Below are 25679 nucleotides of genomic sequence, written 5' to 3'. Positions count from 1 at the left end.
TTGTAGATAAAGGTATAAAAGACAGAAAAGAAAATATGTTGGCCAACACTGCTTTGTGGGCACTACATTCTTACTATGTTAACTGGCCGAGCATCAAATGAATATGAACAAAGAAGAAACACTTCAGAGATAAAGTGATGAATAGGCTAGATGGGAAGGAGTGTCTGAGCTGGGGATTCAACCATTATTGAACTTTTACTGTATTAACTTTCTTTTCACCAGTGTTTTCTTCTTTTTTAGTCTGGGATTCAAGATCAGACATGTTTAAGAAACCTCCTAGACAAGAGGACCCCTCATTCTCCATCTATGCAAATACAGGGACTCCTTGCCAATGAGAGACTAAGCTGAACATGGAATAACCTTTTCTGTGTCGTTCAGTAGAGTGGTCAGATACACTATTTCTTTCAGAAATCTGAAAGCTTTGCTTTCAAGTGGAAACATATATGCAACAATTTATTTTCCTTCTTTAGACTCATAGTATAGATGGATACAGTAGAAAATAATTATGCAAAACTTCTTTGCTTGCCTATACTATATGTTTCTCTATAGCAAAATTTCTCTATTTTATTTTTGAAGAAATTGTCCCCCAGTATTCTAATGTGTGTGTATTAGTTGTCTCCCTTCTGTCTTGAACAAATTCCATCTGTAATTTTACTATCATCATTACAAAAAGACATCCTTGAGAAAAATCATTGTTTGCCCAGGAATACAGGCAAGATGATATAAGAGATGGAGGAAAATAACAGAATTTATGTATTTCTTATAGAAAGTCTCTGAAAATAGGAGAAACTTTCAACATTTTACTTTAGATTGAAAGTAATTATCCATGGAGATTAATATTGGTATGTGTCAGTTCTCATCTTTGTATAAAACAGACTGGAAGGAAAATTGAAGAAAATTTTATTTTATGAAAAATTTAGTTCATACACTATTTGTACACTCAACTTCAAAAACCACTGAAATTCTGTATAGTATTGGATACACTTGAACAAGAGGAGATTTATTAAATCAGTAAAGCAACATAAAATCATTCTTCGGATTCTAAGCAATAACCAAATAAAAATCAACAAAGAAAAAGTAATTTTGCTTAATAATCAGAACTAATATAATAATAATGATATAAGCTGACCTCTGTTTATTAGGTGTTATATATAGTATTGGGTATAAGATTTATCCTCTTGATTAAATCCTCCAGATCCATCAGTACCAATTTGCACATGAGAATACTGAACTGTAGAGATTTTTGCATGGCTATAAAGAAATATTATTTGTATGGCTACAAAGAAATAAATTTATTGATATATACCTCTCATAAGTTTTCATTTAGTTATAGCAGTTCAGAAGGTGTAACAGTGTTTTAAACTGTTATAAACTGATGCTTAAGGAGAATGGAGTACTTCTATTCCTTGTTAATTAAGAGGAATGCAAGAGAATAATTTACATCCATTTCCCGGGAAATGTTGCATGTTAAAATCTAGTTCTTCAGTTCACATTTGTATTCCATAACATTTTTATTACAACTATTATAACTTGGCCTCGCTATATATTAATTTTCTTAATCAACTTCTAGTAACATGAACTGTTTGGCCATAATTAAGCAATATGACATGACAATCTGTGCCTTTCAGGATGGTTCCAGGATTTTATAATTTCATAATAAACTCAAGTGATGCTCTATATTCATTATACAATTAATAGATTCTGTACACATTTAATTATCCTTTATACTGATATTCCCATAACTTTTAAGCAGTTCTGCTTGAATAATACCAGTATTTGAACACAAATTTACTAACAGGGCAACAGTATTCAAATCATCAGTGCTGTATACTAGGATTAAAGCCACCTTTTGGCCAGTGTACTTTTTTACAGCTATGTAGGTGTGGGATTAATGATTAGATAAGAATACTATGAACAAATGTGTTTACACATATTAAAAACCTATTATCTTATACATCATAATATTTATGTATGAATAAATAATCACATAAATAACAAATAAATGTTAATTGTGATTTTTGAATAGTTAACTACTTAGATTTAATGTATGTATCCAAAGAAGCCATTAAAAACAAAGACATTTGTTCTAAAAGTGAAAACCATAACAAATTTAAAAACTATTTATACTGTGTCTCTTTTCATTGACATACTCTGATGAGAGATAAATTCTCTACAAAATATTTTTAGAAAATTATGCTCAGCCGGGCAGTGGTGGCGCACGTCTTTAATCCCAGCATTCGGGAGGCAGAGGCAGGCGGATCTCTGTGAGTTCGAGACCAGCCTGGTCTACAAGAGCTAGTTCTAGGACAGGCTCCAAAGCCACAGAGAAACCCTGTCTCGAAAAACCAAAAAAAAAAAAAAAAAAAAAAAAAAAAGAAAAGAAGATTATGCTCAGATATAATTATAGAAATGATAAACACTAAACATAACATAGTTAGTGAATTTTTAACCTTTTTAATGTTTTTATATTTTATTTTTATTGTATATGACTACAATGTTTTTTTTTTGTTGTTGTTGTTTTTACGAATGACACCTTATTCAGTCATTTTCTTTACAACTGAAACTCTGAGAATTCAAATTAACATCTTTACCCTTGAGCTTCTTATACACACCGGAAGAAGTTTCCACCTTGTGCTCCACGTTGTTCTGCTGTGCTTTGTTTAAATGAACCTTTATGAGCCAGCTGCCATTCAGTTTCACACGGATCCTCTTGCCCACAATCTCACTCCGGAAGACCAAGTCCTCAAGGATGGCGTTGTGCACTGCGGTGAGGGTGCCACTTCTGGGGCGCTTCTGCTTATTTTTCGTATGGCTTTTCCAAGTTGGCTTAGGCAGAATCCTCCTCTGAGCAATGAAGACTACATGCTTCCCTCTGAACTTTTTTCTCCAATTCACGAACTTGGATTTTTTGGAAGGATTTCAGCTGAGAAACTGGTACAAAAATTAGGTTAATCATTTATAATAGTCAAGTCGTAGTAATGTTAGTTAAGTTTTCTAGATATATAGAGATATATTTCAGTTAGGTATTCTTCAAATCTTTCAGAGACCTTCAGAATATGACATTTAAAATGCTTTATGAACTTAGGACTTTTCATGAGAGTGAGACACATCAGCTCCTGGTAGCATCAATTACTTCAAGAGGAAGATGGGCATCGATGAGGCTCCGTATGGAATTGGTTATCCATTTGGGCTAGCAACAGCTCTTCCCTGAATTGCTTGATGAACTGGACATGCAGGACCTAAAGAGAAATGACTACTGAACTCGCCTAAAGGTGAGATGATCCTTTAGGGTTCCTGCCTCATGAAAGAGTCTACCAGACATTCTGCAGGACACAGAAGAAAGTGACTGACAAACTGCCAATATAGGAGGAAATGTCTTTGAAATTTCCTGCTGCATGGAAAAGTCTGCTGGATACTGTGAGTCTGTAGGCTAGAGATGGATGCCCCATGGTACAGAAGAAGTTTGGGTGACTGTCCAAGAAGCGAGATGTCTCTGTCAATTCTAGAGTTTTTGAAGCTGTTTACAATGCACTTCCTGTTAACTTTGGTAATATTATGTCCTTCTGGAGTCTTTGATGGAATTGAAGAGTAGATAGCAATAATACAGTTTTCCTTAGTTACAATAACAGATAAAGTAGATATAAATATTGTAACTGTAAATCTTGCTTGATACCTGTTTTAAATATTTAATTTTACTATGTTAAAGTTAAAACTTTCCTTTTCCTTTAAACAGAAAAGGGGAGGTGATGTGGGATTCCCACTCTATGCTGTGAATATTATTGTTTAATAAAGGAACTACTTTGGGCCTATAACAGAGCTAGGCTGAATGCTGGGAGAAAGAAAGGCAGAGAGAGAAAGAAGATATATATATCCCCACCAGAGCTGGGTGTAACTTTACCCAGTAAGCCACAGACACACAGTGATACACAGATTAATAAAAATGGGATAAATTAATATGTAAGATTAGACAATAAGAAGCTTGAGCTAATGGGCCAAGCAGTGACTTAATTAATACAGTTTCTGTGTGATTATTTCAGGGACAAGTGGACAGAAACCAACAAGTGGCCCCCTTAAATGTGTGTGTGTACATATACCTCATAAAGTATAATTATTAATTTTTTTATTTACTTTTTTTTATTTCTTAAAGATTTCTGCCTCTTCCCCGACACCGCCTCCCATTTCCCTCCCCCTCCCCCAATCAAGTCTTCTTCCCTCGTCAGCCCAAAGAGCAATCAGGGTTCCCTGCCCTGTGGGAGGTCCAAGGACCACCCACCTCCATCCAGGTCTAGTAAGAGGAGTATCCAAACTACCTAGGCTCCCACAAAGCCAGTGCGTGCAATAGGGTCAAAAACCCATTGCCATTGTTCTTGAGTTCTCAGTAGTCCTCATTGTCCACTATGTTCAGCGAGTCCTTGATGAGTTCCCGATAGAACATCCCCATTGTCTCAGTGTGTGGGTGCACCCCTCGCGGTCCTGAATTCCTTGCTTGTGTTCTCTCTCCTTCTGCTCCTCCTTTGGATCGTGAGATTTCAGTCCGGTGGGTCTCTGTCTCTGTCTCCTTTATTTTTAAAATTAAAAAAAAATCAAAGAAACTAGTGGATGGTGCCTGAAGAATAAAACCAAAGATTGATCTCCATGTCTTCTTATTTCCCCAATGCATACAGGCCTGGAGAGAGAGAGAGAGAGAGAGAGAGAGAGAGAGAGAGAGAGAGAGAGAGAGAGAGGATAGTTTTCCCAATTACTCAGATCTAGACCTTAGTTTTTTGTTTGTTTGTTTTTAAGCAGATACATTAAGAAATGACAACAGACCTCTTTTTCTTATTTTAAAACTTAGTATTACTAACCTTTTTGTTCCAAAAATAGTGTTATAAGAAATAATAAATTTGAATTCTATATCTTTTATTTCCACATGTCATCATTATCTTTTACTTAGTGATTACCTATCTCTTGAAAAATTGAAGGACTCTCTTTTGATTGTATCATATAGAAAGGAAAGGAATCTTCATGCTTTTCTTAATTTACAGATATACATAAGACTTAAACTGATTTCAGGAGAAAAGAGAGCTTCAAAGGAGCCTGTTGGAAGCCATTTTACCAACAGTAAAACTCAATATTCTGTTTTCACATGAATTGTAAAAGTGTGTATAACATACAGTTTGCGTGATTGACAATTTTTTCCTTTTTTCAAAAAACAGAATTTTGAAAATGTGAAGGAAGCTATTCAAAGTAGTTTAATAAAATAAAAAGTTAAATAATTGACCTCTGGTCTAGTAATTCCTGATACATTCAAATTGGTATATTTTATGAGCCCTTGGATTTTTGTCCCCATCGACTTCTAAAGGTCATGTGAATAAATGATTTAATGTTGGCTGCATCATTAATGCCTCAAATTGCTTCCACAAATAATTTCTCATTATGTGAAATCTTCTAGGTACAATGCCCATGTAGGCAGAGGTTAAGCTACATCTATTTTAAGGGGAATACTTATCTACAAATAATGTGTTACATTGAGATTGTACAATTTTTAATTAAATATAACTCTCAATTTCTATGATTTCCCTGCAGTACTCTAAAACTCCTTTTGTAATCACCAAGACAGACTACTTACCATATAGTTTTATAGAATAACTTGGTATTACAGAAGTTTGCCTTCTAGTACACATTTGCCAAATATGCTGAAGGGACACTATGAATTTTCTTGGGTTTAAAGAGAAGATAAGAAGCCGGGCGGTGGTGGCGCACGCCTTTAATCCCAGCACTTGGGAGGCAGAGGCAGGCGGATCTCTGAGTTCGAGGCCAGCCTGGTCTACAAGAGCTAGTTCCGGGACAGGCACCAAAGCTACAGAGAAACCCTGCCTCGAAAAACCAATAATAATAATAATAATAATAATAATAATAATAATAATAATAATAATAAATAAAGAGAAGATAAGGAAGCTAATTCAACATTTTAAAATATCTTTATCTTTTTTTTAATAATCCCTGATCCTAATTAATGGAATACTCTAGAGGGCACTTAAGTACAAGTAGACCTCAGTTGTAAATGCATTACAACTCTATTTTCTTCCCATAAAATAGAATCTCGATCCGTTTCCATCCTTACAAATTATAAACATCCACTATCCCTTGTAACTGCACCAAAGCAGCGTTCTTGGCTTGTCAGGTATTAATGGTGGCTCTTCTGTCTGCCCTTCAGCTGAGACATCACACTGAGGTCTCATTCTATAGCCTCTAGAAGGTCCTGAAGGCAAATTTAAAAAAAAAATCTCACCATGTTTTTCTTCAAAGCGATAGAACAACCTCAGAGTCTTGTTCTTTGTTTTCAAAAATTGTGCATGGGAGGCTGTGGGAAGTTCATACTTCATAGCTGAAGATGCCAATTTGGCTTTTATAGGGAGTGGAATTCCCAGCATAATTTTAAAATTTGACTTTAAGATGTTTTGAAATGATGAAGGCCAGTATAATATCATTTGATTCTGCTTTCTGATACTATCAGGAAAACAATCATATCTATGATACAATGAACAATAGCTTCTAATATACTTACATTTTTTTTTAAAAAAAACATAAAAGCTTTACCTTTCAAGAAGTTGTTAGCTAGGTAAAAATGACACGGAGCATAGAAGCTCCCAATAATAACAGATTACTTGTATGTTTAACATGCCACGTTAACTCTGAAACTTAGAAAGCAGATAGAAAGAAGTCTTTGAGAAATTCAAGCATGACCTCATTTGTCCCAATTTCTGGTTTATTCTTTATATAATACTTGAATTATGCATGCTATACTTTTTAAAGTTTTAAATTAATAATTTTCAAACATAAAAGTCAATGGAATATACATATTAAATGTTAGATTTATCGCGTAGTATTTTATTTTTTTCTTTGACTGTAGCCTCATTTATATGTTAATAGAAAAATTCACTTTTAAAAACAAAGAATAAATAATTATCATGAGCTGTAGGAATGGAAAAGTATCCCAAATGGAGAAGTTTCAGTCAAAAACACAAAATCTGAACTAGACAGAAACACAAAGTTTAAGAGAATGACCATTCAGTACAATGATTTCTGCCATGCTTCATAGCCTTGAAAATATTTATTAAAAGATTGAGGTGTTTTCATTACCTAAAAAAAATAATTACACGCTATAATTGGTATGATAACTGGCTTGATCTAGCAACTCCAAAATCTACGTATGGACCAAGATACTTTGTTGTGCTATTTCACAATATACTATACAAAATTTGTCAATGTAAAAAGTGGAGCAATTTTTTAAAATTGGAGTGAAAGAGCATTTACTAGAACAACTCAAAACACACTTCTTTTGATTCAATGAAGAAAATCAAGCTCTTCAAGAATATAGATTTGTTTTCTTTTTTTTTCTTTTTTTTTTTTTTTGATTTTTCGAGACAGGGTTTCTCCGTAGCTTTTGCTTCCTGTCCTGGAACTAGCTCTTGTAGACCAGGCTGGTCTCGAACTCAGAGATCCGCCTGCCTCTGCCTCCCAAGTGCTGGGATTAAAGGCATGCGCCACCACCGCCCGGCCGATTTGTTTTAATTTTTAACTTGACTACTGTAAGTGAGAAATGGTGTTCTCACATGGCTTTATGACATGAAACAGAAAAAATTAAAGTAATTAACAATTCCATTTATTTCTGCACATGAATAGTCAGAGGCAAATTCCTCTAGAGCAGATTCGCATTTCCTTCTATTCTCCCAGGTAAGAAACATCACACCTGCCTTCTGACACATACCGGGTACTAAAGGGCTGTGAAGTGTACTCAAGTATGAATGAAAGAGATCTGGAGCTTTTATTTTTAAAGAGAACTCTTTTAAATAAAGCTCTAAAGACCGAGAATCATAAAATCAAAGAATGATAGATTTCTTCAAATATTCATTATCTCAGAAAGACACCACAATGTCTTTAAGGAATCTCAGGAGAAAGCTCTAGAGCTAAGTCAGCAGTTGTAGACCATGTCCTTTGGGCATCTACAATAAGAGTGAGATCATTTTTCTCATCTGTATCAAATAGTGTGTCGTATTTTGTATTTCTTTCTAGTGAAGATAAGAAATACTAAACATAACTTTCAGCTTTATAGAGCAACACATTTCAGTGAGCAGTTAAGGAAAGAAGAGGATTTCTTCTTTGCGATCACTCTCTCTGCTGTGACTATTCAAAGAGGACAACCAGTCTGAATCCATGACATCTGGCTACTGGGTTCAATTCTATTCTTCTACTCCTGTGCAATAAATAAGCTTTGTGTGATTTACATATACAGGATTACTGTAATCATATGAAGACGGATACTCTGGAGTGAAGTAGAGAGACATGTAGGGTGCTACCACTAGGTTTTTTCTGAATGGTACTAGTCTTGATTTCGAATTCATGAAATGATCTACATTATTCCAGCCTCTGATATTTAAAACAGGTAATCAAACTACAATTACATGCTATCTATTTTCTAAGGACCAAACCAGTGATTCGAAGCTGAAAGAATTTCCAAACATTTTAGAATGATTTTCTCCAGGGAATGGTGTGAGAGAAAGGATAAGGGCCCTCTATGTGACGCTGGAGTTCAGTATCCATGATTGGAAACATAACTATAGCAGACAAGTAGCTATTTCTAGTACATCACAGTTCTTTTCATAATTCTCAGTGTAGCGATCATGGTGAGAGACTGAATACAAACCTGTCAGTGAAGCTATAAGAAGGTAGGGAGCTTTCTGTGAAAAAACATTTTAAGGACACTTAATATTGAAAAATAATTGTATTGTAAATATTTCATGCTGAGTTAGATTTTTCCAATATATGATCTCCCATGTGGAAGTAAATTAGGAATTTTTGAAAGCTGCATGAACATTTTCATGTTACTAGCAGAAAAAAATATATTAATGACACCTAAAGAGTTTGAACAATGAATAATTACTAAAAAAAAAGACCTAATTCAGAACAAGCATATAAAAAAACAAACACTTGTAGGTTCAATAACTGAGTGAAAAGAAACAGGTATCAATTGTGCCTTTTAATGGAAAAGTAAAAGGTGTCTCTGTATAGACAAATCCATTAGTAAATTGATGAAAATCCTCCATCCCAGAGTTTGGGAAATATTGTAGAAATGTTGCCTACTCTGGTCATAAATAAGTACAATGCTATGAATTTGACATCAGAACAATAAGAAAATATCTTGTTACATAAAATTATGAAAATTGTGGTGATATGAAGGAAATTAATAAGGAAATGAGGATTAAAAATAATTTTTTCAGAAGGCCACTGTTATAAGGAATGGTGAAAATTTTTAGTCACTGCTATATTCTCTGAATGTATTATGGTAAAGAGAGATCTAGAATGGACTGATTAAATAAATACACGTGTATTACTCACAGAATCTAAGGAACAGATCAAAGTTAAAAAAAAAAACCCACTTGGGTACATAGAAATAGAAATGTACTAGCTAGAAGAGTAGAGATTTGGATCCAGGTCATCTGAAGTCAGAGTCTTATCTCATGAAATAGTTCAAAACTATGACACTAAATGTGTGAAACAAAATACTTGTCACTTCACTTAAATTCCTAAATGCACAAGGATGAGCTTGATTATTTGAAAAATAAAAGCTTTTCAAAGAACTTGTCTAAAACCTATACAATAAATGAGCAACATAACTAAGAAGAATTCAATTATTTTCATCAAACGTACTATAATTAAATACTCTGTTCTTTGCTGAGACTCTGAAAAGATGCACAGAAGTTTCATGTGTCAGGACCTCGGAACCCCAACCTGCAATATTAAGAGATGCAGAGAACTTCAAAGGGAGAAACATACTGGGAGGTCACTGGGGACACTGGATTTTCATTTGATGAAGATACTCTTCTCAGATCCCCACTTTATCCAAGAGTTTCATCTCTCCAAGAGTTTCATCTCCACATACCTCACATCATAAGGCCATCTGTGATAGCAAAACTAGCCCAAATCAATGCTCTACTCTTGAGACTTTAGTAAACTTTTCTTTATTATATCTACATCTCATTACAGAAGTATAAGAAAGACTAATAATGAGCTTGTTCTATAATAAAAGACTTTCATTTCTACTCTAATTCTAAAGTTGAAATTCTAAACATAAGATGGAAATTTTCAGTTGTTCACAAAAATTAGAAGTAGCTAATGAATAATCATTACAAATCATTTTGTTCATTACAAATGATCAAAGTTTAGAGAATAAATGAGTTCTGAATGCCTAGTCAAGAATCTATATCTATAACTCTCTCTTCAAATTTCAGACAACATCTTAGAAAAATTATTCAGAGATCATTGTGGTAGAGGGGACAGATCACTGTGGTAGAGATTTTAAGATCCAGAAGATCAAGAAGTTTGATATCAGATTGTGTCTCTAGTAATGTCCAAAACTATACTCATGAAGTTTAACCAGACCAACATGACTACTCAAGTATGAACTGAACATGGATGCCACCAATAGTCATGCCAAAGTGGATAACAAAAACCTTTGAGTCTCCTACCATATACAAAGAACTATAGCCAGCTAAGAAGTGCTGAGAGTGCTAGATATTGTGTTATCCATGGAAGAAGACACCAATTGATTATCTGATACCAAACAGTCAGCACTAAAATCATGGTGCAAGTAATACTATATGGACCAAGCAAAGTAGGTTTAATAATGTATATGTATATACATATACATTGAAGCCAGAAATCACAACTTGTAAAAAAAAAGGGCATTGAGGGAGAGAGTAATGAGGATATTTAAAATAATTTAGAAGGAAGAAGGGAAGGGACAAATATTATAACTATATTATAATCTTAAAAACAAAATTTTAACTCGAGGAAAGGGTTAGAGGGGAGTGGTATAAAACATAAACTTCAAGGCTTAAAATAACTAATACACTCTTTTTTTCACAACAACTGTCATTAGCTGTACATTACAAGATTGAGGTTGTCAATATTCTTTCATAGAAGACTTATGGGACCCCATCCTTCATTGGTATTTATACAGTAATACCTCTCATTGAGGGACTGAGAGATATTTCTTCAGTGCAGTAGCTACTAGTAATGTAACCATGGTCTGATAAACAAACTCTCAGCCATACTCTTGTAGATAATGACAATGAAACTCACATACTCACAACACACACACACTCGCATATACACATGAATAAATAACATTATTATTTAGAGGGAAGATATTTGTGAAGGAGTAACAAAGAGAAGAAAAGGCAAAAAAGATAATAGGATGATAGGATGAATATGATTGAAATATACTATGTATATGCATAAAAGTATCATAATTAAATCAATTATACATAATTAATACAAGATAATCAAAACTTAAATAAATACAAGTGTTTAATGAGAAGTCAGTGTCATTATGGTACTTTACTCAATTTCGATCTGTAGTCCTGGCATCAGAAATCTACTAATAGTACATAATGAATGAACAGAACATTAACTCAACTGTTAGAATGGAGCAAGTCTTGTTTTCTGGCCTAAGTGTGTTGTGTGGTGGAAGATTTTAAAACAAATGCACTACGTGTGACCTTTCCCATATGCTTCCTTATTTAATCAACTTTTCTATTCTGTTGTTATTCATGAAGTTCTATACCACAAGAAGTGTGGGGCAGAGGACAGGGTTTTAGTATCTACATCTAGAAATACAAGATGGGGAAAGAATTGTATGTACTATCTAACTTTGAAATTATGTCCCTTTACTTTAATCTTTTTTCTTCATTTGTAAAGTGACAGTAATTACACCTGTTCAGAGATGCTGTAGGAAGCAGTCTCATTCTTATTTAAAAGTGTTTTGTGTGGTGCCTATTAAAACCATCCTGAGTGAGGTAATCCAGACTCAGAAACACAAACATGGTATGTACTCACTTATAAGTGAATATTAGACATAAAGCAAAGGATAGTGAGCCTATAGTCCACCACAAAAGAGAAGCTAGGTAACAAGGAGAACATAAGAGAGCTCCCTGGGAAGGCGAAACAGACAAGGCCTCATGAGAAAATTGGGAGTGTCTGGGGGGGAGTGACCAGGGGATGAGGAAAAGGGTAGAATGATGGAAGGAGGAGAACATGAGGGAATGGGGTGGTTAAGATGGGGAAAGGATAGAGAGAGAGCAATGAAAGTGATATCTTTTTTTCAGGAAGCCATTATGGGGCTAACAAGAAAACTTGAACTAGGGCAATTCTCAGGAATCCACAGCTAGTACCTTAAACAATCATGGAGAGGGTGCCTGAACTGGCTTTCCCCTATAGTCAGATTGACCTTAATTGTCATCATAGAACCTTCATCCAACAACAGATGGAAGCAGATGCAGAAATCCACAGCTAAGCACTGAACCCATCTTCTGGAGACCAGTCCAAGAGAGGGAGGAGTGATAATATGAGAAAAGGGGTCAAGATCATGATGGGGATAATGACAGAAACCGCTGATCTGAGCTACTGAGAGTTCACTGACTCTGGACTGAAATAGCAGGGGAATTTGCATAAGACAACACTAGGCCAGTGAATGTGGGTGACAGATGTGTGGCTTGGGCAGTCTATGAGGCCACTGGCAGTGAGACCAAGATTTATCCCTAGTGCTTGAACTGGCTTTTTGGAACCCATTCTTTTAGGAAGGGTACCTTGCTCAGTCTATATATAGGAGGGAGGGCCTAGGTCCTGCCTAAAAGTGATGTGTCAGATTTTTTTGATTCTTCATTGGAATCCTTACCCTCTCTGAGTAGTGAATGGGGAACTAGGGTTGGAGGAGGTGGGAGGAGCAGGAGGAGTAAAAGGAGTGGGTCCTAAGATAGATATAAAATGAGAAAGAAGTTGTTTAAAACAATAAATTTAATAAAAAGTGTGTTTTATAAACACCAGTTGCTTCTCTGAAGAGGGCAATATAGGAACCAACTCCTAAGATAATTTTAATTTCAAAAAATATTCATAAATCCCTTAAGATAGTACTATCGTATACCCTACTGAGTAGCCACATTCAGTCTTAATAGGAGAGGAGGTGTCTAGTGTTACTGATACTTGATATGTCATGGCTGGCTGATAGAGAAAGGAGGAGGAGTGAATATGGGGTAAGGGACATTGCAGGAAGGGTCTAGGAGGAGAGGACAGAGGGAAGGAAGGAAGGGAAATGTAATCAAGCTGGAAAATGTAATTAGCTAATAAAAAAGAGAACTTCATTCTGCGTAGGTAGCTAATGCTGCTCCCAGAGGCTATAGGCTTTATATGAAAGTCCCAGTGCCAGTTCGGTATAGCCAAGTATGAATTGCTATTCAGGGAGCCTCCAGAAGTTCCCCGAAACAATTGAGATTATTGTCTCTGTTCTTTATCTCCCTCTAGAAATGAATGGCCACATCCTACCACTACAGTCGCAACATACTTTAGATAAAAGACAATGCAAAACTAAGCTGTAGCTGAAGGAGAAGGTTCACGCCTGTGTTCTTCATTTACAGTGCTGAAAATATTCTATACAGGCTGATGGTGACAAACATCATCAGTCATCTTACCCAAAGTTTGCCCTCCATGCTAAAAAACCAATCTTTCGGCAATATATTCCCACAGCTATAATGATGTTGAATATTTGTGAATGGGTAGCCAATCGTTTTCTGATTGAATTTGAGTTCCTTTCTATTGTCAGCAATCCATGTATGGTACTGTAAATCTGACAAAAAGATACAAACTAGGGAAGTTACAGGTTCAATGAGGAGTGTTCTATTGGTTGTTTACTAAATGAATTGCTTTCTAAATACGTTTATTTCTACACACAGTGCTGCTCTAAGCCTGGGTCATTGAAGATTCTTTTAATAGAGGTAGTCATTGCAGAAACTCAAAATTAATCAAAGCTCTTTTTATAGGTGAATTGAGACCATTAATATTAAGTGATATTAATGACCAGTGGTTGTTTGCTCCAGTTATTCTTATTGTTTTTGGTAGTAGAGTTTGTGTGTCTCCCTTCTTTGAGCTGTGCTAGTGAAGGGTTGCTAGATGCCTGAGTCATTGTAGGCAGTGTTAGCAATGTTGGATTCCTTGGGTTGTGATTTTCCTTCTATTACTTTCTGCAGGGCTGGATTTGTGGCTACGTATTGTTTAAATTTGTTCTTATCCTGGAACGTCTTGTTTTCTCCATTGATAGTGAACAATAGCTTGGCTGGGTATAGTAGTTTGGGTTTGCATCCGTGGTCTCTTAGTTTCTGCAGTACCTCTATCTAGGAACTTCTGGCTTTCATGGTTTCCATAGAGAAGTCAGGTGTAAGTCTGATCGGTTTACCTTTATAAGTTACTTGCCCTTTTTCCTTTGCAGCTCTTTATATTCTTTCTTTAATCTGTATATTTTGTGTTTTGATTATTATATGGCAAGGGGATGTTTTTCTTTGATCCAGTTTGTTTGGTGTTCTGTATGCTTCTTGAGGGCTGATGAGGGAGGGGAACTTGATTGGGGGAGGGAAATGGGAGGTGGTGGTGGGGAGGAGGCAGAAATCTTTAATAAATAAATAAATAAGAAAGAAGAAAAAAAGTAGAAGGGAAGCTAATTGGGAGTGGAAGGAAATTAGTGGGGATGGGAGGGGTACATAAGAGGGCATTGGGTATGAATATGACTGAAAGATGAGCATTGTGAAAATGTAATAATAAACCCATTATTATTCATAATTAATATATGCCAATAAAATTTAAGCAAAATGATAAAAAAAAATTAAGCAAAGCTCACTGGGTGGTATTGATGCACAACTTTAATTCGAGCACTCGGGAAGCAGAGGCAGGTGGATCTCTGTGAGTTTGAGGCCAGCCTTGTCTACAAGAGCTAGTTCCAGGACAGGCTCCAAAGCAATACAGAGAAGCTCTGTCTTGAAAATAAAAGGTTAATCAAAGTTCTGAGAGTAAGTAGCTACTGATTGGTCAGCCCTAACAAAGGCATCAAAGTCATCCCTCTAAAGTAGAGGTGAAACTCTAAGAAGATAGAGAAGAATGAATATAAAAAGGCAGAGGATGGAAAGGAAGTCTATGAATAGCTGACCTCTTGAACAATATAGCTATTACAATCATTAACATACAACAGCTGTGAATGAGACATGCACACACACATACACACACACACACACACACCAGTGCATAGTACGTAAGAGCAGAATTAATCAAACTCATGGAGTTATATACAGGAGAAAGAGAAGGAAAAGTAGAAGAAAAAAAGAGAGGAATAGAAGAAATTAGGAAACGTATGCAGATGTCTCAGAGAATATAGATAAGTTCTAAATACATCTTCTCAGGTTTGCCATTACCAAAGAATAAGCCAGAATAAAAATAAAACAAAAATATATGAAGGATGGAAGGATACTAGTTTTGATTAAGGAATTAGCACAACTGGGAGGGAATAAAAGGCAGGTAAAAATGTAAGGAAGAATGGGGAATATATCACAATTATTATTTTTAAATTAAAAAAGGTGTACATGTGAGAAAAATATCTACATTTTAAACACAAACAAAAAGTTTAGATATATAGATGATAGCCAGATGGATGATACATAGATAAGTATGTATGTAGGTAGGTAGATAGATACATAGATACATAGATACATAGATACATACATAGATAGATGATAGATAGATAGATAGAAGATAGATGATAAATTATAAAATAGATGAGATAATAGATGAAACAGAGGGAGATGATAAGTAGGTGATAGATATATAGAAAGAGTAGAATTTTTCAAAAGTAATCAGGAATTTTTAACTTAGATCTATAAAGTTTAGATTTGGATATCATTTTTATTCTCAAAAAATATGTAGTGGTTTGGCTACAGCTTTACTAAAATGTGAAGAAAATGACTGTGACAGAAATTTAAAGTAGTGGGAAAATGAAAGAAATATATCATCATGAAGCCAAACACAGAAGAATTGGAGCTTTGATTCCAGGCTTCATTTCCAGAAAGAAAAGATTGAATGTGCTTTTAAGTTCCTTCCCTCTGGGCTCTCTGAAATAGAACACTGTACTGAAATCAGAGGGTCGGTCACTCGCAAGAAGACGGTTTAGCTTCTAATTAACACTGGAGAATACCGTGAGAGCACTTGCTAATTAATTCTCTGTAGAGCTGTATGTCCTTCCTTTGTCGTTTATAAATGAACATGTTAATGTTCATGTAAGGTAATATGTTTGTTACATGAATCAGAAATAAATAAAATGCAAGAGTAAAATTAGAAATTTCTAAAAGTGGACACAACTAAACTTCAGAAAAATACTGAAAAAAAATTCACACAGAGTCTTGAACCAAAATACTAATTTTAGTATTAATATAAAAGTGCTACAAGAAGAATTTAAAAAGGGAAATAAGCAAAAGATTAAACTTATGCATGCCTTTCTGGTTAGAAAATTTTAATTTTAACACCACAGAGACAAATCTAACATAAAGGTCAATGGGACTTCCACTCCAGTTTGGTAGTTTGGAGGGTAATTTCACCAAATCCTCTGACTAGTTCATCCCCCTAAAGTGTCTTAGACACACCCTCCAGGTTGAGAGTGATTAAACTGACATGCCCACTTGCTAGAATCTTTTCCTCTGGGAATGAGTGTGGGATTTGCCTACAGATAAGCTGGGGCTGGGAAGGGAGCCAAAGGTTGAATAGGGCCATTAAGTACTCCTTCCAGATTCCTCAGTAGTTTTTAATTGTGGTTCACTGTTTGGCAAGTTTGCTGATACCTCCATTGTTACTTCCTCTCTGTTCTTCTGAGGGCAGAGAGGTTCCCTTGTTTAAGTATCTCTCCGCTACAAATAAAAACTCTCAAATGGATTTTAAGCTTCCCTGATCAAACCTTTAGCAAATGCTCCCACTATCAGTCTGCCTTGAGATACAATTTGTCTGCTTATTTATTTATTTCTTTCATGCATTATTCTCTTTTGTCTCCATATTTTTAAATTACCTCAATATTTTAATATTATTAAAGCTGTCTGGAGATCTTACAAAAAATTAAAGTATAAATATTGTTGCAAAGAGTTTTTCTAACCAAAAACAAAACCTCCCTATGGTCATATAAGGTTGAAATGTGACTGAATATATCAATTACATTTTTAGCTTGCAAAATAATTCATCTCCTGAGTAAATATTAGCAGTGTATATGTTTTTAATAAGGGGAAATACACAAAGCAACTCAGAAATGATAATGTACACCTAATGATGCATATCACACATGGGAAGGTGCTTGTTTTGGTTTGTATTGGCAAGTGTTTTCTAAGCTGCCACTTTCATTAAGAAAGCTCATATTAACTCCAGAAATGAGAAGTACACTGTGTTTTGAATAAAATAATTGGTACAGAGCACTGTGGTCCTGTCATAGCCTGTGTTCAGGTGTTGAGACACATAGGGGCATTGGCATGATGAAATAAATTTTCAAGCCACTGGAAGAGTTTCACACCAGTGGTTAGCCACAGATAGCTCCAGAAGTCTTTATTTATGTACTAAAAACAAACATGGTTGTCCATATTAACTAAGATATAGATTTTGCCACATTTGTGTATCCCAACACCCAAAATAGATCAGAGGTGGAGACTAAGCAGAGGCTGCAAAAAATTAAAGGGATAAATTAATAACAAGCTTGTGTCTGGTGAGATGAAATCACTGTACTACTGTGGGATAATGCTTTTGTCACCCATATTGGTTTAATAAAATGCTGATTGCTCGGTAGTTATCAGGGAAATGCAAATCAAAACAACTCTGAGATACCATCCTCCACCTGTCAGAATAGCTAAGACCAAAAACACTAGTGATAGCTTATGCTGGAGAGGATGTGGAATAAGGGGAACACCCATCCATTGCTGGTGGGAATGCAAACTTGTAAGAACACTTTGGAAATCAGTATGGCGGTTTCTCAGAAAATTGGAAATCAACCTACCTTAGGATCCAGCAATAACAGTCTTGGGAATATACCCAAATGATGTTCAATCATACTACAAAAGCATTTTTTCAACTATGTTTTTAAGCAGCATTATTTGTAATAGCCAGAACTTGAAAACAACCTAGATGCCCCTCAACTGATGAATGGATAAAGAAAGTGTGTCACATTTACACATTAGAATATTACTCAGCTGAAAAAAAAAAAACAATGACATCTTGACATCTTGAAATTTGCATGCAAGTGGATGTGGATGGAAGTAGAAAACATCTTCCTGAGTTAGTTAACTCAGACCCTAAAAGATGAATATGGTGTGTACTCACTCATCAGTGGATACTAGCTATAAACAAAGGACACTGAGCCTACAGATCATGATCCTAGAAAAGCTAAGTAACAAGGTGAACCCAAAGGAAAACATATATGCACCCACCCGGGGGTTGGAGACAGACATGGTCACCTGACAGAATTGAGAGCATGGGAGCAGAGGGGAAGAGTAAAGGGAAGGGGAGAGGCAGAAGAGAAGGGTGTAGAAGGGGAAGGTTGAGGAGAACTTGAGGAAATGGGATGATCGAGATGGAGGGGTGACAGATATGACAGCAAGGAGAGACATATCTTGATTTTAGGAGCCATTCTGGGGTTTGCAAGAAGCCTGGCTCTAGAGAGAAATTCCCAGGAATCCACGAGGATGGCACCAGCTAAGACTCTAAGTAATAATGGAGAGGGTGCCCGAACTGGCATTACCCTGTATTCAGATTGATGATTATCTTAAATATCACCATAGGTACCATTCACAAAGCACTTCTTATTCTGAAACTGCCAAGAGAATCATCAATATTACAAGAGAAAAGAGAACATGCAGGCTGCATTTTCCCAAAGTCCACTGGTCCTTTCTGAGTGAGACTGTTCCCATGTTTTTTTGCCTCATCTGGAGACCCACTGAACAATTAATTCACTCATATACTGTTCCAAACTTGTGCCACATAGCTCCCAACAACAAAGTCTAAGTGAAACCAAGTTTTTGTTGATAATATTTATTTAAAAATGTCAAAGTTTATGGTGAAAAAAATGTTACCCAGAAGTGGTAAAGATCTTGTTTGAATGACCTAATTATGCAATTTCACTGCTCTATAGTTTTGGTTCATTGTCCCTATTCTGTCCTTTACTATGAGCCTCTGTAAAATAGATACAGTAATATTTGAAGCACTGCTGTTTAGAGTATTATGAATATTAAATGACAAGGCATGAGTAAATTATCAAGTACATTGCCCAATTTATACAAATAATAGATAAGAATGGTAACAATAATAAGTTAAACATATATTTCTTTAAGTACCATCCTTACATATTCAATTCTAAGTTATGTGTGACATAAAGTAAGCAATTCTGTTTCAAAAAAGGAACAATTCATAAGCACTTAATATGAAAGACAAGCTCCCTGAAACATATTCCAGATCCTGATTTCAATCAGTTTCTAAGTTGAGTCTGATGTCTTATTCATGAGTCCCATCTTGTCCCCTCATTGGGTATCTCTTTAAGAAAGGAAATTCCTAGCAGTTAAGAGCATAGATGTCTATAACCACAGTTTGCAGGCCCTAACTCTTGTCCTCTCATTGCTGTGCAACCTGAAGAGAAACATTTCAACTCTCTGTCAAAGTATTGCCTGCATTGAATTTCTGAAGGCATAGAACTGATTGAAAAAAGTAAACATTTAGAATATAACATGGCATAAAATAGGAAACTAATTCTTATTTTCTATAAAATAAAGAACTAGAGACTATACTGAGGTTTATGCTCAAAACCCAAGCTCCTAGGAGGCTAAGGTGGAAGAAGTGAGATTTCTAATCCTAATTTAGAATTACATAGTCATACCTGAAACAAAGAAATAAAATAATGAGTTATATAACCTAGAATTACCTCAAAACTTTAGATTCATATTGTGATTTATACTAGAATTTATATTGTGACCTTAATCCTTCCAACTTGCACATCCTTTCATAATTATTTTCCACATAACTATCACTTGCCATTATTTCCTCAAAAATGAAGAGTACTATCAGGGATAATTTGTATATATATATATATATATATATATATATATATATATATTTCTCATACTTGAATTAAAGACTTGGAATGTACACAAATGTTGTATCTACAATTTGCTGTGATTTAGATATAGCCAGCATAGTATTTAAAGCATAAGTTCCATCAGCATCAAATTAAATATATCAGGTTGGAGAAAATATAATACTGTTTTCTTCCATCTGTGGCTTTGAATAAAGTAATGTGGAAGGAAAGAATAGTTATATATAACTAGATGTATCTAAGATTCCTTTTTAGTTTCATGTCCCAGTATATCTTCACCTTTTCTGACTTTATCCTTTTTCCTTCTGATTTTCTTTTTTAAAACAATATTTTCTTTTTTTACATATCAATCCCAGTTCCTACTCCCTCCTCTCCTCCTGCTCTCTGCACAACTCCTCCACCTCAAGCCCCCATCCGTTACCATCAGAGAGGGTAAGGCTTCCCCTGGGGAGTCAAAAAAGTCTGGTACATCATTTTGAGACAGGACCTAAGCCCACCTGGCCCCCCATGTCTAGGCTGAGCAAGGTATCCCTCCAAGGAGAAAGGGCTCTAAAAAGTCAGTTCAAGCACTAGGGATAAATCTTGGTTCCACTGCCGGGGGTCCACAGACGGCCCTAGTCAAGCAATTGTCAGCCACATTCAGTGGGCCTAGTTTGGTCCTATGCAGGCTTCTCTGCAGCCAGACCAAAGTTAATGATCTCCCACAAGATCAGATCATCTGTTTCTATGGGTATCACCATCATGGTCTTGATCAGTATGCTCATATTGTCGCTCCTCTCTCTGGGGTCGACTGAACTCTTGGAGCTTGGCCCAGTACTTAGCTGTGGATTTCTGCATCTGCCTCTATCAGTTGCTGGAGAAAGGTTTGTAAATACAAGTTTCTGTTCTGCCTGAACCCAGAGCCAATTGGTCCCAAAGAAGCACATAGAAGCTTGTATTAATTATAAACTGTTTGGCCTATTATCTCAAGCTTATTATTGACTGACTCTTACAAAATAAATTAACCCACAATTCTTATCTATGTTTAGCCACCTGACTTGGTACCTCTTCCCAGTGAGACATTGTCATCTTGCGTGTTTCCTCTGGATCTGACTAGTGAAAGCCTCTATGCCTTTCCTCTTTCCAGAATTCTTAATCTGGTCGTCCCACATATACTTCCTGCCTGGCTATTGGCCAATCAGCATTTCATTAAACTAAAAAGAGTGATAAACCTTTACATTGTATAAGAGCAAAGGTTCTATGATGGCAATTAAGGTAGTTATCAATCTGGTAACAGAGGAAGTGCAAATCAGGCGCTGTCTCTACTATTGGCTAGGGTCTGAGCTGAGGTTCATATTTGTGGATTCCTGGGAATTTCTCTTAACCAGCTTTCCTTTCTCACTTAACGAATTCTATCTGCCTTGACTTGGAGTTTTTTGCACAGTGAGAATGAAGTCTATCTCAGTTAAATGTGGAGATGTGTGCAAAGAGATAAGACAAAGGGTTGTTGTGGGGAAAAGCTATTAGCAAACATTTTGGCATATGGTTATATGCCAAAATTCTAGAGATATAAATATCTCTATAATAGCAATGCATTCCTGTGAACTCTGCACACGCTGTTTTTTCATCTTTTGTCTGGTACCTAAGGCTTGAGGTGTCTCGTGTCAGGGCGACATGGGTCCTGAGTTCTGCCACAATGGGCAAAATGGTTGATTGATTCTCTGGGTCAAGTTACCCGACCTGATCCTGTGCAAAGCTTCAATCGCTGGAAGAAGAAACACAGTCACAGGCAGAACCAAAAGAAGTGGAGGAAACAGCTGAAGAAACCGGAATGGCAGGTCGAGCGTGAGGGTATCAGTCGCCTTATGCAGAACTATGAGGAGATAAATGTAAATAAAATTACAAGATTTTCAGATTTTCCCTTGTCAAAAAAAAAAATTGAAAGATTTACAAGACCCTTCTTGGTACCGGTTGGCTTTGCAAGGTAAACATGTGCTTGGAGATGCCAAAACTGGATCTGGCAAGATTTGCCTTTTCTCATTCCAGTGTTAGAAGCCTTATATCACCTGTGGTGGACTTCAGCAGAAGGTTTGGGGGTTCTGATAATTTCACCTCCTCAAGAACCGGCCTATCAGACATTTGAAGTTCTACAAATAGTAGGAAAGAATCATGACTTTTCAGCTGATCTCATCTTTGGTGGAAAGAATTTGAAACATGAAGCTGAGAAGATCAACAACATAAATATACTCGTTTTTACACCAGGTCGACTTCTTCAACACGTGGATGAAACAATATGCTTCTATGCCATCAACATTCAGATGTCAGTTCTCAATGAAGCAGGTAGGATCTTAGACATGGGCTCGAATGACACCATGAATGTTATTATTGAAAATCTTCCCAAGAAACAACAGGCTTTACTTTTCTCAGACACCTGGGCCAAATCTGTAAAGAACCCTGCACGCTTGAGTTAGAAAGACTTTGAGTATGTTTGAGTTCAAGTAAAACCAAAATATAGTACCCCTGTTACAATGGAACAGAACTATATAGTGTGTGAGCTGCACCAAAATATCAGTGTGCTGTTTTCCTTTTTGAGAAGCCACAGAAAGAAGAGTATTGTGCTTTTCTCCAGTTGCAAAGAGGTTCAGTACCTGCACAGGGTGTTCTGCTAGCTGCAACCAGGCATCTCTATCCTTGCTCTCCATGGTGGGCAACAACAGATGAAAAGAATGGAAGTCTACAATGAATTTGTCTGGAAGAGAGCTGCAGTGCTGTTTGCTACTGATATTGTAGCCAGAGGATTGGATTTTCCAGCTGTGAATTGGGTTCTTCAGTTTGATTGTCCAGAAGGTGCTAGCACATATATTCACAGAGATGGAAGAACAGCCAGATACAAAGTGGATGAAGAAACTTTATTAATTTTACTACCCTCAGAAGAACAAGAGACAGTGCAGCAACTTCTCTAGAAGAAAGTACCGGTGAAGGAGATCAAAATCAATCCAGAAAAATGTATTGATGTTTGGAAAAAACTATAATCATTTTTAGCCCAAGATCAAGATTTAAATGAAAGAGCTCAAAAGTGTTTTGTCTCCTATATACGTTCAGTATATCTTATGAAGGATAAAGAAGTATTTAATATGAGCAAGTTACCTATTACTGAATATGCACTGTCTCTTGGTCTTGCAGTAGCTCCACAGATAAGATTTCTTCAGAAAATGGAGAAGCAGCCAACCAAAGGAGTGGTAAGGAATCAAGTCACTGAAGCAATTCAGTCCAGGGCTCCATCCCTCACCAATGACAAAGTAGAAGAATTTAGAACTATTTCAGTGAGAAAATGTCCATCCTTCACAAAAGTGGAAAAAAAGCTAGAAGAGACAGAACACAAATTGGCCAGTGGTGAGAGTGAAGAAGAGGATGAAGACACGGATGATGAAGAAATAAAAGAGCAGCTGGAAGAAGCAAGATAGCCTCAAACTGAATCTGTTCTCAATATTGAAGAGGCACAGAAGGAGGTTAAGGAAGGTCCTATGCAGTTCTTAGGCAGAGATGGTGATGAGGAAGATGGTCATGGTTTTGATTTCCTCACAGTGAAGCAGCTTGATGTGTTTGGGTTGGATCTTAAACAGAATCAAACATTTTCGAAAAAAGGAATCTTCTCAATCCAGTGTCAAGAAAAAATTAACCAAAGTTGCTGAAGCAAAGGAAGTAATGAAGAGAAATGTTAAAATGAACAAGAAAATAACATTTACTGATGAAGCAGTAGCCACAGATTCAAAAATCTGCTTCAAAAGATGTGGAGGAAGAGGATGATACCGGGGGTATCAACTGAGACAAAGCAAAGGAAAGGCATCAGGAAAAGGACAAATTTTGACAAAGAAGAATATAAGAAGAAAATTAAAGCAAAGCATCAGGAAAGACAGCTAAAAGAAAGAGAAGCCAGAAGAGAAGCCAATAAAAGACAAACAAAGGCCAGAGATGAAGGTGTAGCCTTTCTGGACTGGAGTGATAAGGATGTTGGTGGACTTGATCCAAGCACAGCACACTTCCAGATCCAGACAAGCACAAACGTTCTGAAGATTCTGAGAGTGGAGATATAAAGCACATGCTGAGTGACACCAAGAAGAAGCAAGGAATGAGGAAAGGAATAACATTGAAGTAGATGTTGTATAACCAAGATCGTCATGGAAAGAAGGCCAAGTGGGAAACGTTAGAGCCTTTGGATACAGGCCTGCCCTTAGCAGAAGATGAAGAGCTGGTGTTACACCTGTTCAAAAGTCAAAACTAAATATTCTCTTTGTCTTTGTGGACTTTGATGGACATTATGATGTGGGCAAGAAGTTGAAAAGCGCTTTGGGGCATTTAAGTGCTATGTGTCCCATTTTCAGAGGAAACATTCTCTAACAGAAATGATCACATCTCTTGGTTTCTTTCACAAACTGAGTTTTAAAACATCAATGAATATACTCAAAATCAGGATGTATTGTACAGTTTACTATTTTGCTGTGTGTAGTCTGCTCTGGTAGAATTTGTCAATAGGCTTCTATTACCCACCAGTGGAAATGTTTATTTTGCTTTCACAGCGCTGAGGGTTAAACCAAGGCCTTGTATATGGTAGACAAGTGTTCTACTAATGAGCTTGGACCTTGTCTCTGTTTTACAGGCAGGTTCTGAATCCCTTGCTCATACTCATCTTTCATATGATACAGAAATTTTATTGTTATTGTTAAATGGTTAATAGTTTTATGTATATTTGATTATCTCCAAAGAAACAGTATAATGGACCAGCCCTGACCAAAAAATGAGTAATTTTAATTGAGTTCATAAAAAAATAAATGTATTTCCTATAATGTAAAAATAATATCTCTAGAATAAAGGTATTAATCCATACTCCTATGAAAGTTTCCTCAAATAGTTTACAAAAAGGTCAAAAGTCCAAAAATTTCTGTCATAGAGTTACACAGCCATATGCAAATGATTATAACTGTGATCCTAGGGAACCATTTCTTATATGCTGTGTCATCTTACCTACATAAAACATATGCACAACCATTAAAAATATCAAATATTTAAGAGTACATATTGATTTTGTATACATATTTCTGCCCTCTCCTGAGAATTCTACTGATCTAATACTAAAAGTAGCATTAGATCAATAAAACAATAAGTTGATTCACAAGGAACACAGGATTGGACAAAATTTAGATGATTTAAAGATGTTTTCATAAGCAGGGTGACAGAGGGGAGGATGAAAAATGCATTTGCTGTACATCAGGAAGCTGCAACAGAAAGTTTCCCACAGCAAGAAGATATATTCAAGACATCATTTCACTTGTTCTTGTAACCTCAATAACATAAGAACTAATGTATGCAACATAGAACAGGGAAATCTCATTAAAATGTGTAGAGTCAGGGAGTCAATATTTTGAAAAAGACACATGAAAAGCAATGTTAAATTGAAGGACAGATTAAGACAGACATTTGCATTATTGACACTAGACTCAACAAAAGGCTGTGGCATGGAGTTTGGTAAGACAACCTTATCAGATCTGAAGAGGAACAGTGAGCTCATCTATGTCTCCTCTGTTCTGTGAACTAGGAGAAACATATCAAGACTTCTAACCAAAACAAGGACAAAGAATTCCCCAAGAATTATTATTCCATCTGTAAATATTAACAAATGTCCTCAGTGACAGTTCATTCATCCCTTAATTGTCTTACAGGAATAGACATATCCTAT

General features: G+C 36.0%; 1 pseudogene; it reads left to right on the top strand.

The window, feature by feature from the left end:
- Positions 1-2664: 2664 nt before the first annotated feature.
- Positions 2665-24227, top strand: LOC130889342 (probable ATP-dependent RNA helicase DDX10; annotated as a pseudogene).
- Positions 24228-25679: the final 1452 nt, after the last annotated feature.

The sequence above is a fragment of the Chionomys nivalis genome, chromosome 18 (assembly GCF_950005125.1).
Source record: "Chionomys nivalis chromosome 18, mChiNiv1.1, whole genome shotgun sequence".
Classification (NCBI taxonomy): domain Eukaryota; kingdom Metazoa; phylum Chordata; class Mammalia; order Rodentia; family Cricetidae; genus Chionomys; species Chionomys nivalis.
The sequence above is the reverse complement of the archived record's forward strand: the minus strand, read 5'-3'. Positions and strand labels throughout refer to the sequence as shown.